General features: G+C 47.3%; 1 protein-coding gene across 10 annotated transcripts in view; it reads right to left on the bottom strand.

Annotated features, from left to right (window-relative positions):
* mta3 (metastasis associated 1 family, member 3) overlaps positions 1–14,860 on the bottom strand; it is a 435,625-nt gene that overhangs the window by 26,171 nt on the left and 394,594 nt on the right. The window lies entirely within an intron of this gene.

The following is a 14,860-nucleotide window of genomic DNA, read 5'->3' as shown; positions in this document are numbered from 1 at the left end:
GCTATGTTGCATTTCTTGAGTAAGTCTTCAGAGTGCCTTTGTAGCACTTCCTTTGTCCTCCCCTTGTTCAGGCGCCTTCTTTGAGCTGGGCGAAAATTTGCTTTGACAGCCAGGACTCTGATATCCTAAGCACATGGCCAGTCCAGCGGTTGGTTTCAGGTGATCATGGCCTCGATGCTGGTGCTCTTGGCTCCTTCAAGGCGCTGATGTTAGTACACCTGTCCTCTCAGCTGATGCAGAGAATCCATCTCAGACAGGATTGATGGCACCTCTCCAGGGCCTTGAGGTGGCGTCTGCACATAGTCCAGGTTTTGGAGCCACATAGAAGAGTTTGGAGGGTGACTGCCTTGTAAACGAGGATCTTAGGGCGCGATTCTCCGAGCCTCGCGCCGGGCCGGAGAATCGCCGCAACCGCGCCACGCCGCCCCAACGCGCAATTCTCCGAGGTGCGGAGAATCGGCGCCATTTGCGCCGGTCGCGGGCCGCTGTCCACGGCAGGGACACCGATTCTCCGGCCCGGATGGGCCGAGCAGCCACGCGGAAACTGCAGAGTCCCGCCGGTGCCGTTCACCCCTGGTCGCTGCCGGTGGGAACTCTGTGCGAATGGGTCGGAGGGTGGCCTGTGGGGGGCTCCGTCCCCGGGGGGAGCCTCCGATGGGCAGGCCAGCCTCTCCCCCCGAGCCTACTTTGTTGCGCAGCCGGCCCCTGAACCCCCACGCCATGTTGCGTAGGGGCCAGCGTGCTGAAGAAGTCCCCCGCGCATGCGCGGGTTGGCACGCCGCCCATTTGGCACCAGGAAGGGAGGCTGGAGCGGTGTGAACTGCTCCAGCGCCATGCTGGCCCCCTGTTGGGGCCAGAATCGGTTGCCCCCGTGCCCATTTCGCGCTGTCGTGAAACGCGACGGCGTTCACGACGGCGTGAACACTTAGTCCCCATTTTGGCGAATCGCCCATTTAGTGTCAGCAGAAGTTTTGCGGTCATCAAAGACTCTGGTCCTTCGGTGTCCAAAGGAGGTGCTCAGGGATGGGTACAATGTTGAATCTCCACATCAATGTCAGCGTTAGATGAGAGGTCACTCTTCAGGTATGGGAAATGTTCCACGTTTGGTCCGATTTCTACGTCGATCTTAATGGAGGGAGACCCCGAATCTTGCCTGGGGCGGGTCGGTAAAGAGTCTTCTTGAGATCGAGACCAATTCTTTGGTATGCTTCCGCAAAGGCATCAAGCATGGCTTGGAGATTCTCTTTGGCGAGAGTGGACATGGCATTGTCATCTGCAAACTCTTCCATGAGCGATGCCAGTGTATTTTTCTTCTTGGATTTTAACCGGCTGAGGTTGAGGAGATTTCCATCAAGCCTGTAGACAAGTTCCACTCCACTGGGGAAGCTTGTTCTTGACAAGGTGAAGGATGGTGCCAATTAAGATGGAGAAAAGTGTGGGGGCGATGACACATCCCTGCTTGACTCCAGTCTTAAGGTTTCTGTCTTAACTCCGTCAGTGAGGGCTGTCGCCTACATCTAGCCATGGAGGAGTCAAAGGATGTTAATGAATTTCTCTGGACAGCCGGCCTTTGACAGGGTCTTCCGTAGCACTTCCCGATCGATGAAGGCCATGTAGAGTGGTTGATGTTGCTCCTGGCATTGCACTTGAAGTTGCCAAGCAGTTAAATTCATGTCCACTGTTCCACATATTTGTCAGAGGCCACACTGGCTTTCTGGAAGGATTTTTTCCAGAGACTGGGTGAAGGCGGCAAGCAAAGATTCTGGTAATGATCTTCCAGGTGATAGAGAGTAGGGAGATTCCTCGTAGTTCCAACAGTCCGCTTTGTCCCCTTTCTTAAAAGATGGTGGTATCTCAGAGGTCAGCAGAAATTTTTTCTCTGTCCCAGGTTTTCAGGAACAGCTGATGGAGATGGCGGGTGATCCCTTCTCCTCCAAGTTTGAAAATCTCCACTGGAATCCCGTCCACTCCTGCGGCTTTTGCAATCTTCATGAGTTTAACAGTGGCTTTGATTTTGTGCACATTTGATGGGAGTCCAAGGTCATCTTTGATGAGGAGATGGGGGATTTCCTCAAACATGTCGTCATCTATGGTTATCGTGGTTTAGGAGTTCTTTGAAGTTTCTCTCCATCGGAGGCTGATGTTTTCTCAGGAAGGTTCTGTCCCTACTCCACACTGGTTTGAGGTCTAGGGTGTTGGGTCCATATATTATCTTGGTGGCACTGAAGGCAGCAAGGGTATCATATTGTCAACATAGAGTTGCAGCTCCTTAGCTTTTTTAGTCCACCATTGGGTCTTGATTTCCCTAGTTCTGCTTTGTACTTCCACCCTGATTAACGAACTCTCCTCTTTGCCTTGCTGGTGATGTCGCTTTGCCAGTTGCAGAGAGTTTTCTCTTCTTGTAAATGAGGTCTTGGATGGTGTGGCCATTCTCGTCGAACCAGTCTTGGTGTTTCCTGGTCTTGCAGCCAATGGTTTCTTCACAGTTTGAGATGATGGCTGTCTTCAGCCCATTCTAGATTTCCTCCACTCCATTAGAATGAACATTCTTGAGATTTTGGTGAAGACATTGTGAGAAGTTCACTCGCTTGCTTGGCTCTTGCAGCTGCTCAACAGTGATCGTTTTTCTGCCCCGTTTCTTAAAATCTGCTACTTCTGGTGGAATTTTATGGACACAGAGAAGTGGATGAGCCGTAGTCTGTCCAGAAGTCACTTGCACTGCTCATTGCTTTGGTGATGAGGGCATCCTTTTGGTCGCGGGATCAGACGATGACTACGCCGATCATGTGCCAGTTCTTTGATCGTGGATGATTCCAGCTGTCTTGAATTTTGTCTTGTTGGCAGAACAGTGCGTTAGTGCTGGCAAGTTGGTGTTCCGCGTATTTAGTGAGCAGGAGAACCCTGTTGGAGTTGCAATTCTCAACACACTCCTTTCCAATGGTTCCTTTCGAGAGTTCGGAGTCCTTTCCAACCCTGACGTTGAGGTCCCCAAGGAGGGTGATCTTATCTTCCTTAGGAATGTTGGAAGTATGGTTCCAGGGTGGAGTAAAAACCTTCTATGGACTCAAGATTTGCATCATGGGTTGGGGCACTCATGGCCGTTGCCTGCTGTTTTTTGGCAAGTTGGAGGCTCATGAGGCTCTTGTTGCTGACAGGGAGCTCAGAGTCAGCTGGCGCGCTTGTTCTTTAAGGCAAATCCAATTCCACGTGTCCTGGGCTGATCCTTGAGTTTTCCTCTCCAACTTCCCTTTGCCTGCTCTTCAGGTCTCTTGCAGGACAGCGACACCATTGTTGAAGTGCCCGAGCTCACCGGCAACAAGGGTAGTTCTCTGTTCCCGTCAATTGCTTTGCGCGTTATCCATCAGGGTTTGTACATTCCAGGTTCTGAAATTGAGTTTAACTTTGATCTTTTTTGACCACAGGTAGATGGGCCAGCTGGATGCAGTTTTCCAGCTAAGTTGGAGACAGGGTATTTATATGGAATCTTTCCTTGCCCTTTCCCCATGCGGGGTGAGCAGAGTGGATCCTGAAGAGGGCTGCTCAGTTGTGAAGAAAGCTGCCAAAACGCTCTCCTGTTCCTATTCCAAGAGCGAGACAACTGGATCAAACTCCACCACCCACGTGCCGGTAAAAGCTAGGGCTTCTGGATCTCTCAGTCTTATCCCCGTCCCCTCTTGCCGATCACCGCAGAGCCTGTCTGTGTGTGGGGGGTGTTGGTTTCCTCTAGGTAGACACCTAGTGCGGGAAATCTTTTAATGTGAGTATGCTGTTGCACATCAACAGACACATGGGGCTGGATTCTCCGATTCAGGGGCTATATCCCCACATGGCGAGAGAACGGTGGCAATAAATGGTGCAAAGCGGTCACCGATTCCCCATTTTGCTGGGGGCTAGCATGCCGGCAGCGTCGAGCACCTGGCTCTAGCTGCTGATACACCTCGGAGAATTGCCAGGTCCGTGGCCACGCAAGCGCATGGCGGCGGCATGCAGCGACCGCGCCGTGCTACATGGCAGAGACCACTCTCGGACCCGACCCGCAAAATAGTGCCTCCCCCCCCTTTGGCCAGCTCACGCGCCCCAGACCCCCCCCCCCCCCCACAGTGCCCCCAACCCCTAATAAAGTCCCCCCGCCCGCGCATCAGCCCTCCCCCGAATGTGGCGACGCTGACTGAGTCTTCAGCCACCACGCCGAGATCCCGACGGCAAGAGACCACACACAGCCAACGCTGTTGGGAACTCGGCCGATCAGGGGTGGAGCATCGGGGGGGGCAGCCTCAGGCAATGTCCTGAGGCCGTCGATACGTGGAGCGCCGTACTCCTAGAGTACACCGCTTTGGAGAGGGCAGAGCTTCGCCAAAATGGCGCCGCCCCCGATTTGGCCGGGAACTCTGATTTCGGTGTCAGCGACCGGAGAATCCAGCCCGTGGTCCATGACAGAGGGTAGGTCCAGTTCCAGTGGCAAGGGAACGTCTATGATTGGGGATCTCCCAACTGCTGCAGACTTCATGCACCGTCGCAAGCATTGATACCATACGAGTATCCTCCTCCTGATCCGCCATTGAGGATTCGTTTTGGATTGTGCTCTGTCTGGTTCCTCCCCTCCAACCTTACTGTCATGGGTGATCCTGCAAGGATTTCAAGACCCTACGGCATTGCACTCAGGATCAACGGAACGTTCAACCCTCTCCGCTACGGCAAGGCAAGGTGGCAATCCAAGGATAGGATATGAATAATAAAAGGATGCTCAAATGAAGGATTGGGCCTGTTAGGGACCGAAGAGAGATCGAGTGGGTGTAGATGGCATAGCTGAGGTAGTAAATGAGTAGTCTCCATCTACATTCATTATAGCATAAGAACATAAGAAATAGGAGCAGGAGTAGATCTTGAGCTTGCCCCACCATTCCTTCTGACTCAACTCCACCTCCCACCTGTTCCCCAAATTGCTTGATTCCATTAGAGGCCAAAAATCTCTTAGCCTTACAGATGTTTAATGATAAGAGCATTGACAACCTTTGGGGAGTAGGCAATTTCAAAGATTCAAAACCCTCTGAGTGAAGAAATTTCCATTTATCTCAGTCCTAAATTATGGACTCACCATTCTGAGACTATGAAGCAAAGGATACTGCCAATCTCAAAATAAAGAAGAATGCAGCAGAGAAATGAATTGGATAAAATACCTAAAAAAAAGGAAATTTATAAGTTGACTGTACTCAAAGTAGAAAACTCATCTGATCCAGTTGGGATCATAGAATCATAGAGTTTACAGTCCAGAAGGGGGCCATTTGGTCCATCAAGTCTGCACTTGCCCTTGTAAAGAGCACCCTACTTAAGCCCACACTTCCACCCTATTCCCATGACCCCACCTAACTTTTATTTTCTTTGGACACTCAGGGCAATTTAGCATGGCCAATCCACCTAACCTGCACATTTTTGGACTGTGGGAGGAAACCAGAGCATCCACACAGACACGAGGAGAACGTGTAGACTTCGCACAGACAGTGACCCAAGCCTGGAATCGAACTTGGGACACTAGAACATAACAGCGCAGTACAGGCCCTTCGGCCCTCGATGTTGCGCCAACCTGTGAAACTACTCCAAAGCCCATCTACACTATTCCCTTGTCGTCCATATGTCTATCCAATAACCATTTGAATGCCCTTAGTGTTGGCGAGTCCACTACTGTTGCAGGCAGGGCATTCCACACCCTTACTACTCTCTGAGTAAAGAGCCTACCTCTGACATCTGTCTTATATCTATCTCCCCTCAATTTAAGCTATGTCCCCTCGTGCTAGACATCACCATCCGAGGAAAAAGGCTCTCACTGTCCACCCTATCCAATCCTCTGATCATCTTGTATGCCTCAATTGAGTTACCTCTTAACCTTCTTCTCTCTAACGGAAACAGCCTCAAGTCCCTCAGCCTTTCCTCATAAGATCTTCCCTCCATACCAGGCAACATTCTGGTAAATCTCCTCTGCACCCTTTCCAATGCTTCCACAAAGGCTGTTTAGCACAGGGCTAAATCGCTGGCTTTGAAAGTAGACCAAGGCAGGCCAGCAGCACGGTTCGATTCCCCAAACAGCCTCCCCGAACAGGCGCTGGAATGTGGCGACTAGGGGTATTTCACAGTAACTTCATTTGAAGCCTACTTGTGACAATAAGCGATTTTCATTTCATTTCATTCATCCTTCCTATAATGCGGCGACCAGAATTGCACGCAATACTCCAAATGCGGCCGCACCAGAGTTTTGTACAGCTGTAACATGACCTCATGGCTCCGAAACTCAATCCCTCTACCAATAAAAGCTAACACACCGTGCGCCTTCTTAACAACCCTCTCAACCTGGGTGGCAACTTTCAGGAATCTATGTACATGGACACCGAGATCTCTCTGCTCATCCACACTGCCAAGAATCTTACCATTAGCCCAGTACTCTGTCTTCCTGTTATTCCTTCCAAAATGAATCACCTCACACTTTTCTGCATTAAACTCCATTTGCCAACTCTCAGCCCAGCACTGCAGCTTATCTATGTCCCTCTGTAACTTGTAACATCTTTCCGCACTGTCCACAACTCCACCGACTTTAGTGTCATCTGCAAATTTACTCACCCATCCTTCTACACCCTCCTCCAGGTCATTTATAAAAATGACAAACAGCAGTGGCCCCAAAACAGATCCTTGTGGTACACCACTAGTAACTGGACTCCAGTCTGAACATTTCCCATCAACCACCACCCTTTGTCTTCTTCCAGCTAGCCAATTTCAGATCCAAACTGCTAAATCACCCTGAATCCCATGCCTCTGTATTTTCTGCAGGTGCCTACCGTGGGGAACCTTATCAAACGCTTTACTGAAATCCATATACACCACATCAACTGCTTTACCCTCATCCACCTGTTTGGTCATCGTCTCAAAGAACTCAATAAGGTTTATGAGGCACGACCTACCCTTCACAAAACCGTGTTGACTATCTCTAATCAAATTATTCCTTTCCAGATGATTATACATCCTATCTCTTATAAACCTTTCCAAGATTTTGCCCACAACAGAAGTAAGGCTCAATGGTCTATTGTTACCGGGGTTGTCTCTACTCCCCTTCTTGAACAAGGGGACAACATTTGCTATCCTCCAGTCTTCTGGCACTATTCCTGTAGACAAAGATGACTTAAAAATCAAATCCAAAGGCTCAGCAATCTCCTCCCTAGCTTCCCAGAGAATCCTAGGATAAATCCCATCCGGCCCAAGGGACTTATCTATTTTCACACTGCGCTGCCCTGTATCCCGAGTTGCTTGACATTAAAGTATTGTAGAAGTAACGCCAGCAATGCCTTCCCAAGATCCCTCAAATCTGGTCACAAGAAAGAAGACTGCAGTGTCCTCTCCCAAGCCTTGCACTAATAACTCAAAACCAGTTCAGCCAGACGGACATGTCGATCATATTCCTGATGCCAGGCTCTTGAAGCAACTATATTACCTGGAACTTGGTCGCAGCAGGCGACTCCCAGGAGGACAGCGGAACCACTTTAGGGACGTTTTCAAAGCATCCCTGAAGAGATCAAACATCCCTCTCAATTCATAGGAGTCCCTGGCTTGTGATCAACCTAAATGAAGAAGGTTCCTTCTGGAAGGCATTGAACACATCGACACACATTGCCAGGAACACAAAGTCATGATAATGGGGAGATCGCATTAACTTCCAATTACCTCTACTGCCTGATCCTTCAAGGACCTCCTGCCCTGAGTCTGCAGGTCTTGCGTTGATCTTATCAAACATATCAAAACCGAAGGTTTAAGACATGGCAGGAGATCTCAGACCCGTGTCATGCTCCTCGTGTGCGATGTGGGAGCTCAGGGACACGTCCACTGTCCCTGGCTTCTTCATGTGCATGAAGTGTGTCCAGTTGCAGCTCCTGTTAGACCGCTTGACGGCTCTGGAGCTGCGGATGGACTTACTTTGGAGCGTCCGCGATGCTGAGGACGTCGTGGATAGCACGTTTAGCGAGTTGGTCACACAGCAGGTGAAAGGTACTGAGGGAGATAGTAAATGGGTGACCAAAAGACAGAGCAAGAGTAGGAAGGCAGTGCAGGTGTCCTCTGCGGTCATCTCCCTGCAAAACAGATATACCGCTTTGGATACTGTTGAGGGAGATGGCTCACCAGGGGAAGGCGGCAGCAGCCAGGTTCATGGCACCGTGGCTGGCTCTGCTGTGCAGCTGGGCAGGAAGAAGAATGGCAGGGCTATAGTGATAGGGGACTCAATTGTAAGGGGACTAGACAGGCGGTTCTGCGGACGAAATCGAGACTCCAGGATGGTATGTTGCCTCCCTGGTGCAAGGGTCAAGGATGTCTCGGAGCGGCTGCAGGACATTCTGGGGGGGGGGGGGGAGGGTGAACAGCCAGCTGTCGTGGTGCACATAGGCACCAACGATATAGGTAAAACGGGACAAGGTCCTACAAGCTGAATTTAGGGAGCTAGGAGTTAAACTAAAAAGTAGGACCTCAAAGGTAGTAATCTCAGGATTGCTACCAGTGCCACGAGCTAGTCAGAGTAGGAATGTCAGGATAGAGAGGATGAATACGTGGCTCGAGAGATGGTGCAAGAGGGAGGGATTCAAATTCCTGGGACATTGGAACCGATTCTGGGGGAGGTGGGACCAGTACAAACCGGACGGTCTGCACCTGGGCAGGACTGGAACCGATGTCCGAGAGGGGGTGTTTGCTAGAGCTGTTGGGGAGAGTTTAAACTAATGTGGCAGGGGGATGGGAACCGATGCAGGAAGTTGGAAGGTAGTAAAACAGGGACAGAAATAAAAGGCAGTAAGGGGGAAAGTGTAAGGCAGAGAAGCCATAGTCAAAAATCAAAAAGGGCGACAGTACAAGGTACAGTGACTGAGGGGAGCTCAGTGAATAGGACCAGGAATACTAAAAGAAATAAAACGGGAAGTGAAAACATTAATGGTAAGCGATGCGGCAGGTTGTTACAGGAAGATGTGGGTTCGACGACAAGGAAAATTAGGAGAAAGGTTAAGAGGAAATATAATTTAGGAGAGGTTACTGATCGAGGTGTTAAGATTCAGAACAGAGGTAAAAAAGCCAACAGAAGTGTACTTTACCTGAATGCTCGTAGTATTCGGAATAAGGTAAATGAGTTGATGGCGCAAATCATTGTGAATGACTATGATTTAGTGGCCATTACTGAAACATGGTTAAAGGATGGTCACGACTGGGAGTTAAATATCCGAGGGTATCAAACTTTTCGGAAGGACAGAGTGGATGGTAAGGGAGGTGGTGTAGCTCTGTTATTTAAGGATGACATCCGGGCAACAGTAAGGGATGACATCGGTGCTATGGAGGATAAGGTTGAATCCATTTGGGTGGAAATCAGGAATAGTAAGGCGAAAAAGTCACTGATAGGAGTAATCTATAGGCCACCAAATAGTAACATTATGGTGGGGCAGGCAATAAACAAAGAAATAACAGATGCATGTAGAAATGGTACAGCAGTTATCATGGGGGATTTTAATCTACATGTTGATTGGTTTAACCAGGTCGGTCAAGGCAGCCTTGAGGAGGAGTTTATAGAATGTATCCGCGATAGTTTCCTCGAACAGTATGTAATGGAACCTACGAGGGAACAAGCGGTCCTAGATCTGGTCCTGTGTAATGAGACAGGATTGATTCAGGATCTCATAGTTAGGGATCCTCTCGGAAGGAGCGATCATAATATGGTGGAATTTAAAATACAGATGGAGGGTGAGAAGGTAAAATCAAGCACTAGTGTTTTGTGCTTAAACAAAGGAGATTACAATGGGATGAGAGAAGAACTAGCTAAGGTAGACTGGGAGCAAAGACTTTATGGTGAAACAGTTGAGGAACAGTGGAGAACCTTCCAAGTGATTTTTCACAGTGCCCAGCAAAGGTTTATACCAAAAAAAGGAAGGACGGTAAAAAGAGGGAAAATCGACCGTGGATATCTAAGGAAATAAGGGAGAGTATCAAATTGAAGGAAAAAACATACAAAGTAGCAAAGATCAGTGGGAGACGAGAGGACTGGGAAATCTTTAGGGGGCAACAGAAAGCTACTAAAAAAGCTATAAAGAGTAAGATAGATTATGAGAGTAAACTTGCTCAGAATATAAAAACAGATAGTAAAAGTTTCTACAAATACATAAAACAAAAAAGAGTGGCTAAGGTAAATATTGGTCCTTTCGAGGGTGAGAAGGGAGATTTAATAATGGGAGATGAGGAAATGGCTGAGGAACTGAACAGGTTTTTTGGGTCGGTCTTCACAGTGGAAGACACAAATAACATGCCAGTGACTGATGGAAATGAGGCTATGACAGGTGAGGACCTTGAGAGGATTGATATCACCAAGGAGGTAGTGATGGGCAAGCTAATGGGGCTAAAGGTAGACAAGTCTCCTGGCCCTGATGGAATGCATCCCAGAGTGCTAAAAGAGATGGCTAGGGAAATTGCAAATGCACTAGTGATAATTTACCAAAATTCACTAGACTCTGGGGTGGTCCCAGCGGATTGGAAATTAGCAAACGTGACACCACTGTTTAAAAAAGGAGGTAGGCAGAAAGTGGGTAATTATAGGCCAGTGAGCTTAACTTCGGTAGTAGGGAAGATGCTGGAATCTATCATCAAGGAAGAAATAGCGAGGCATCTGGATGGAAATTGTCCCATTGGACAGACGCAGCATGGGTTCATAAAGGGCAGGTCGTGCCTAACTAATTTAGTGGAATTTTTTGAGGACATTAACAGTGCGGTAGATAACGGGGAGCCAATGGATGTGGTATATCTGGATTTCCAGAAAGCCTTTGACAAGGTGCCACACAAAAGGTTGTTGCATAAGATAGAGATGCATGGCATTAAGGGAAAAGTAGGAGCATGGATAGAGGATTGGTTAATTAATAGAAAGCAAAGAGTGGGGATAAATGGGTGTTTCTCTGGTTGGCAATCAGTAGCTAGTGGTGTCCCTCAGGGATCAGTGTTGGGCCCACAACTGTTCACAATTTACATAGATGATTTGGAGTTGGGGACCAAGGGCAATGTGTCCAAGTTTGCAGACGACACTAACATAAGTGGTAAAGCAAAAAGTGCAGAGGATACTGGAAGTCTGCAGAGGGATTTGGACAGGCTAAGTGAATGGGCTTGGGTCTGGCAGATGGAATACAATGTTGACAAATGTGAGATTATCAATTTTGGTAAGAATAACGGCAAAAGGGATTATTATTTAAATGATAAAAAATTAAAACATGCTGCTGTGCAGAGAGATCTGGGTGTGCTAGTGCATGAGTCGCAGAAAGTTGGTTTTCAGGTGCAACAGGTGATTAAGAAGGCAAATGGAATTTTGTCCTTCATTGCTAGAGGGATGGAGTTTAAGACTAGGGAGGTTATGCTGCAATTGTATAAGGTGTTAGTGAGGCCACACCTGGAGTATTGTGTTCAGTTTTGGTCTCCTTACTTGAGAAAGGACGTACTGGCACTGGAGGGTGTGCAGAGGAGATTCACTAGGTTAATCCCAGAGCTGAAGGGGCTGGATTACGAGGAGAGGTTGAGTAGACTGGGACTGTACTCGTTGGAATTTAGAAGGATGAGGGGGGATCTTATAGAAACATATAAGATTATGAAGGGAATAGATAGGATAGATGCGGGCAGGTTGTTTCCACTGGCGGGTGAAAGCAGAACTAGGGGGCATAGCCTCAAAATAAGGGGAAGTAGATTTAGGACTGAGTTTAGGAGGAACTTCTTCACCCAAAGGGTTGTGAATCTATGGAATTCCTTGCCCAGTGAAGCAGTAGAGGCTCCTTCATTAAATGTTTTTAAGATAAAGATAGATAGTTTTTTGAAGAATAAAGGGATTAAGGGTTATGGTGTTCGGGCCGGAAAGTGGAGCTGAGTCCACAAAAGATCAGCCATGATCTCATTGAATGACGGAGCAGGCTCGAGGGGCCAGATGGCCTACTCCTGCTCCTAGTTCTTATGTTCTAAAACAGAGATGAAGCAAATTATCCTTAATCCTGAGAGGCTGTCTCAGAGAAGAATAAGGTCATTGCGATCACTGCGCATCTTGATACATCTGAAAGACCTGGATTTGGTATAAAGGGTATAATTTCAAATGACGGTTGAATGCAGATGGCATGAAATTCTGAAATGTAGTAAACAGTGAAGAGACTTTGGGAGGACAAATACAAACTTGTGAAATGGGCAGACATAGGGCAGAGCAATGTGAAGTGATGTATTTTGTACGGGAGAATCAGGGCAGACAATATAAAATGGTGCGACCTCAAAGGGAGTGCGGAAAAAGAGCAATCTGGGGCTGTACTTATGCAGAGTTGCCAACTAGCATGGATTTTCCGTATTTCATAGGGAAAATCCATTTGAATACGGAAGTACGCTTTATCTCATTGAAATATGCAAAAGACAGCTGATTTGCAAGCCGCCTCCCGAGACGCGTTACTTGGTTTCCTTGGCGTCAGGGCCCCGCGCAGCCCCCCCCACCCCCCCCATCACCGCCCCGTACACTAACAGCGCATGCAAGGCCTCTGCGTGGGGCCCTGTTGCCAAGGAAACCAATACGCACCCCTATGCCTCAAGTGGACTCAACACTAGCTCTATCACTGATCTTTGTAGAGCACTGTTTTGTATTTAAAGAAATGAAAGTGCTGGAAATACTCAGGCCAGGCAGCATCAATGGGGAGAGAAGCAGAGTTAACATTTCAGAATTGTTGAAAGGTCAATGATCTGAAATTTTAACTCTGCTTCCCTCTTTCTTTACTGATGGAGTGCATCTGATAATATATTGCACATTCTTAAGTTTCAGCAGGATTCAGTTCATAAATCCTTGTTTTACTTGTGGAAAGTGCGCTTTTTGCTGTGAGCATGAAAGAAAAATGCTGAAAAAGTAAACCTAAATCATCATGCATCTATTTAACCATACCTTCAGCTTTCTACGTTTTGTTGCCATTCTTTTCTTTGTGCTCTTTTACTATCATAAACCCTAATTTGAACATCAAATCTGTTAGTGCTACTTCATGAAGATATGTTTTGAAAGAGATAAATGCACTGGATTCCTTTTGTCTATATACAGTTTCTTGTAAGAATTCAATTCAGTTAATCAAGCGTTCAGAACAATTTTGAACTTCGTGTAAAAAGACGAATGTTTAGTTCACATTTTCTATTCTTAGATTTGCTGAATGTTTGAAACTTAATTTGAAAACACCCACTCACGATGACGTACATGTATGAAGCATTGGATTTTCATTTTCCATTTGTGTTTTAGATTTGTGCAATAATGGTGTAAAGCTGTACTTCAGATTGGTGGGCATTTTTCCTTTGAAATGAAAATCTGAATTTTACTGCCAAAATACTGATTTTTTGGTATCTGGAATACTGATTTCTGTTGGGAAATGTCGGCAGCTCTGCATATGGAAATCTTTGAAGGCTGTAAGATAGTTTAAGAAGGTTAAATTGTCTTCCCTCTCACGTGCTCATAAAAGATCTTATTACATTATTTGAAGAAGTGCAGGGGCAGTCTCCCAGTGTCCGAGACAATATTTATTCCTCAAAATCACTAAAAATTGATCATCCGTAAAGCATTTTGGGTCATCTTGAGATTATGCTATGTCAATGTAAGTCTCTTTCTTTATATGACCAACGAAGCCTTTGTGTTATCATAGTAATCATTTTCTTGATCTCCACATTTTGGCATTCATTCATAATATATCTGCCACACAGTCAGCTGCAACTTACAAAAAGCAAAACCGTCTTAATAAAATCATCCAGCAGGCAAAAAGCTAGCGTAAAAGAACTTCCAATGCACCATTAGTTAAATCTGAAAGGGAAATTACAAACCCTGTCTGAACAGCTTCTTCCGCTTGTAACCAGAAAAGACTGTGGGATGATGGGGATATGGGATGTGAGAAAGAGGATGAGGTATGAGGGCCATCATTTTTGATAGCTTCAAACCTGCCACTGGCCACAGCCTCATAAAGACCATCTCAATAATGGCGAGCACCACCTCCTCCACAGTGGTTGACTTCTGTCATTGACTTCCTTGGCTATCTGTTCCCACTGCATTTTGGGCCAGTGCCTGGAGGATTTCCTACAAATATAAGACATCTTTCCTGCTTTGAGCTTTCTCCATGGAGGAAATGTCTGAAAATCTTCTACCTCTCGTGTTGTACCATTCACCACTGTTTTCCAGGTCAGATTAATTTCCTGGGTGACTATCACCACCTGGGTGGATTAGGAGCAGCTGTTCCCCTTAGTTGAGGGGTCAGTTATAAGGGGGCACAAGTTCAAGGTCAGGGGTAGGAGGTTTGGGGGGATTTGAGAAAAAGCATTTTTGCCCAGAGGTGGTGACGGTCTGGAATGCACTGCCTGGGAGGGTGGTAGAGGCGGGTTGCTTCACATACTTTAAAATGTAACTGGATGAGCACTTGGCATGTCATAACATTCAAGGTTATGGACCAAGTGCTGGCAAATGGGATTAGTTAGGCAGGTCAGAGGCTGGATTCTCCGCTGGCGGGATTCTCCGTTGCGCCGGCAGTGCACCCACGTCCTCGGATTTTCCGACAGCATGGGGTCACCCACTATGGGAAACCCCATTGGCCGGCTGATGGGACGGAGAATCCCATTGCCAGCAGGGGAGCATCGCACCAGAAAACTGTTGCGGCAGGGCAGATATTCTCACCCCAGGTGTTTTTCATGCGACGGTGCAGATTCGATGGGCCAAAGAGCCTCTTCCGTTTGTATTATTTTGTGATTCTGCTCCAGTCATTTAACGCATTGCCCCTTTGAGAGATGCAAGTTAGCTTTAAGCAGTACAGTTTGAGTTTAGCTGGTGCTAGCC

This window comes from Scyliorhinus torazame, chromosome 1 (assembly GCF_047496885.1).
Source record: "Scyliorhinus torazame isolate Kashiwa2021f chromosome 1, sScyTor2.1, whole genome shotgun sequence".
NCBI classification, from domain to species: domain Eukaryota; kingdom Metazoa; phylum Chordata; class Chondrichthyes; order Carcharhiniformes; family Scyliorhinidae; genus Scyliorhinus; species Scyliorhinus torazame.
The sequence above is the reverse complement of the archived record's forward strand: the minus strand, read 5'-3'. Positions and strand labels throughout refer to the sequence as shown.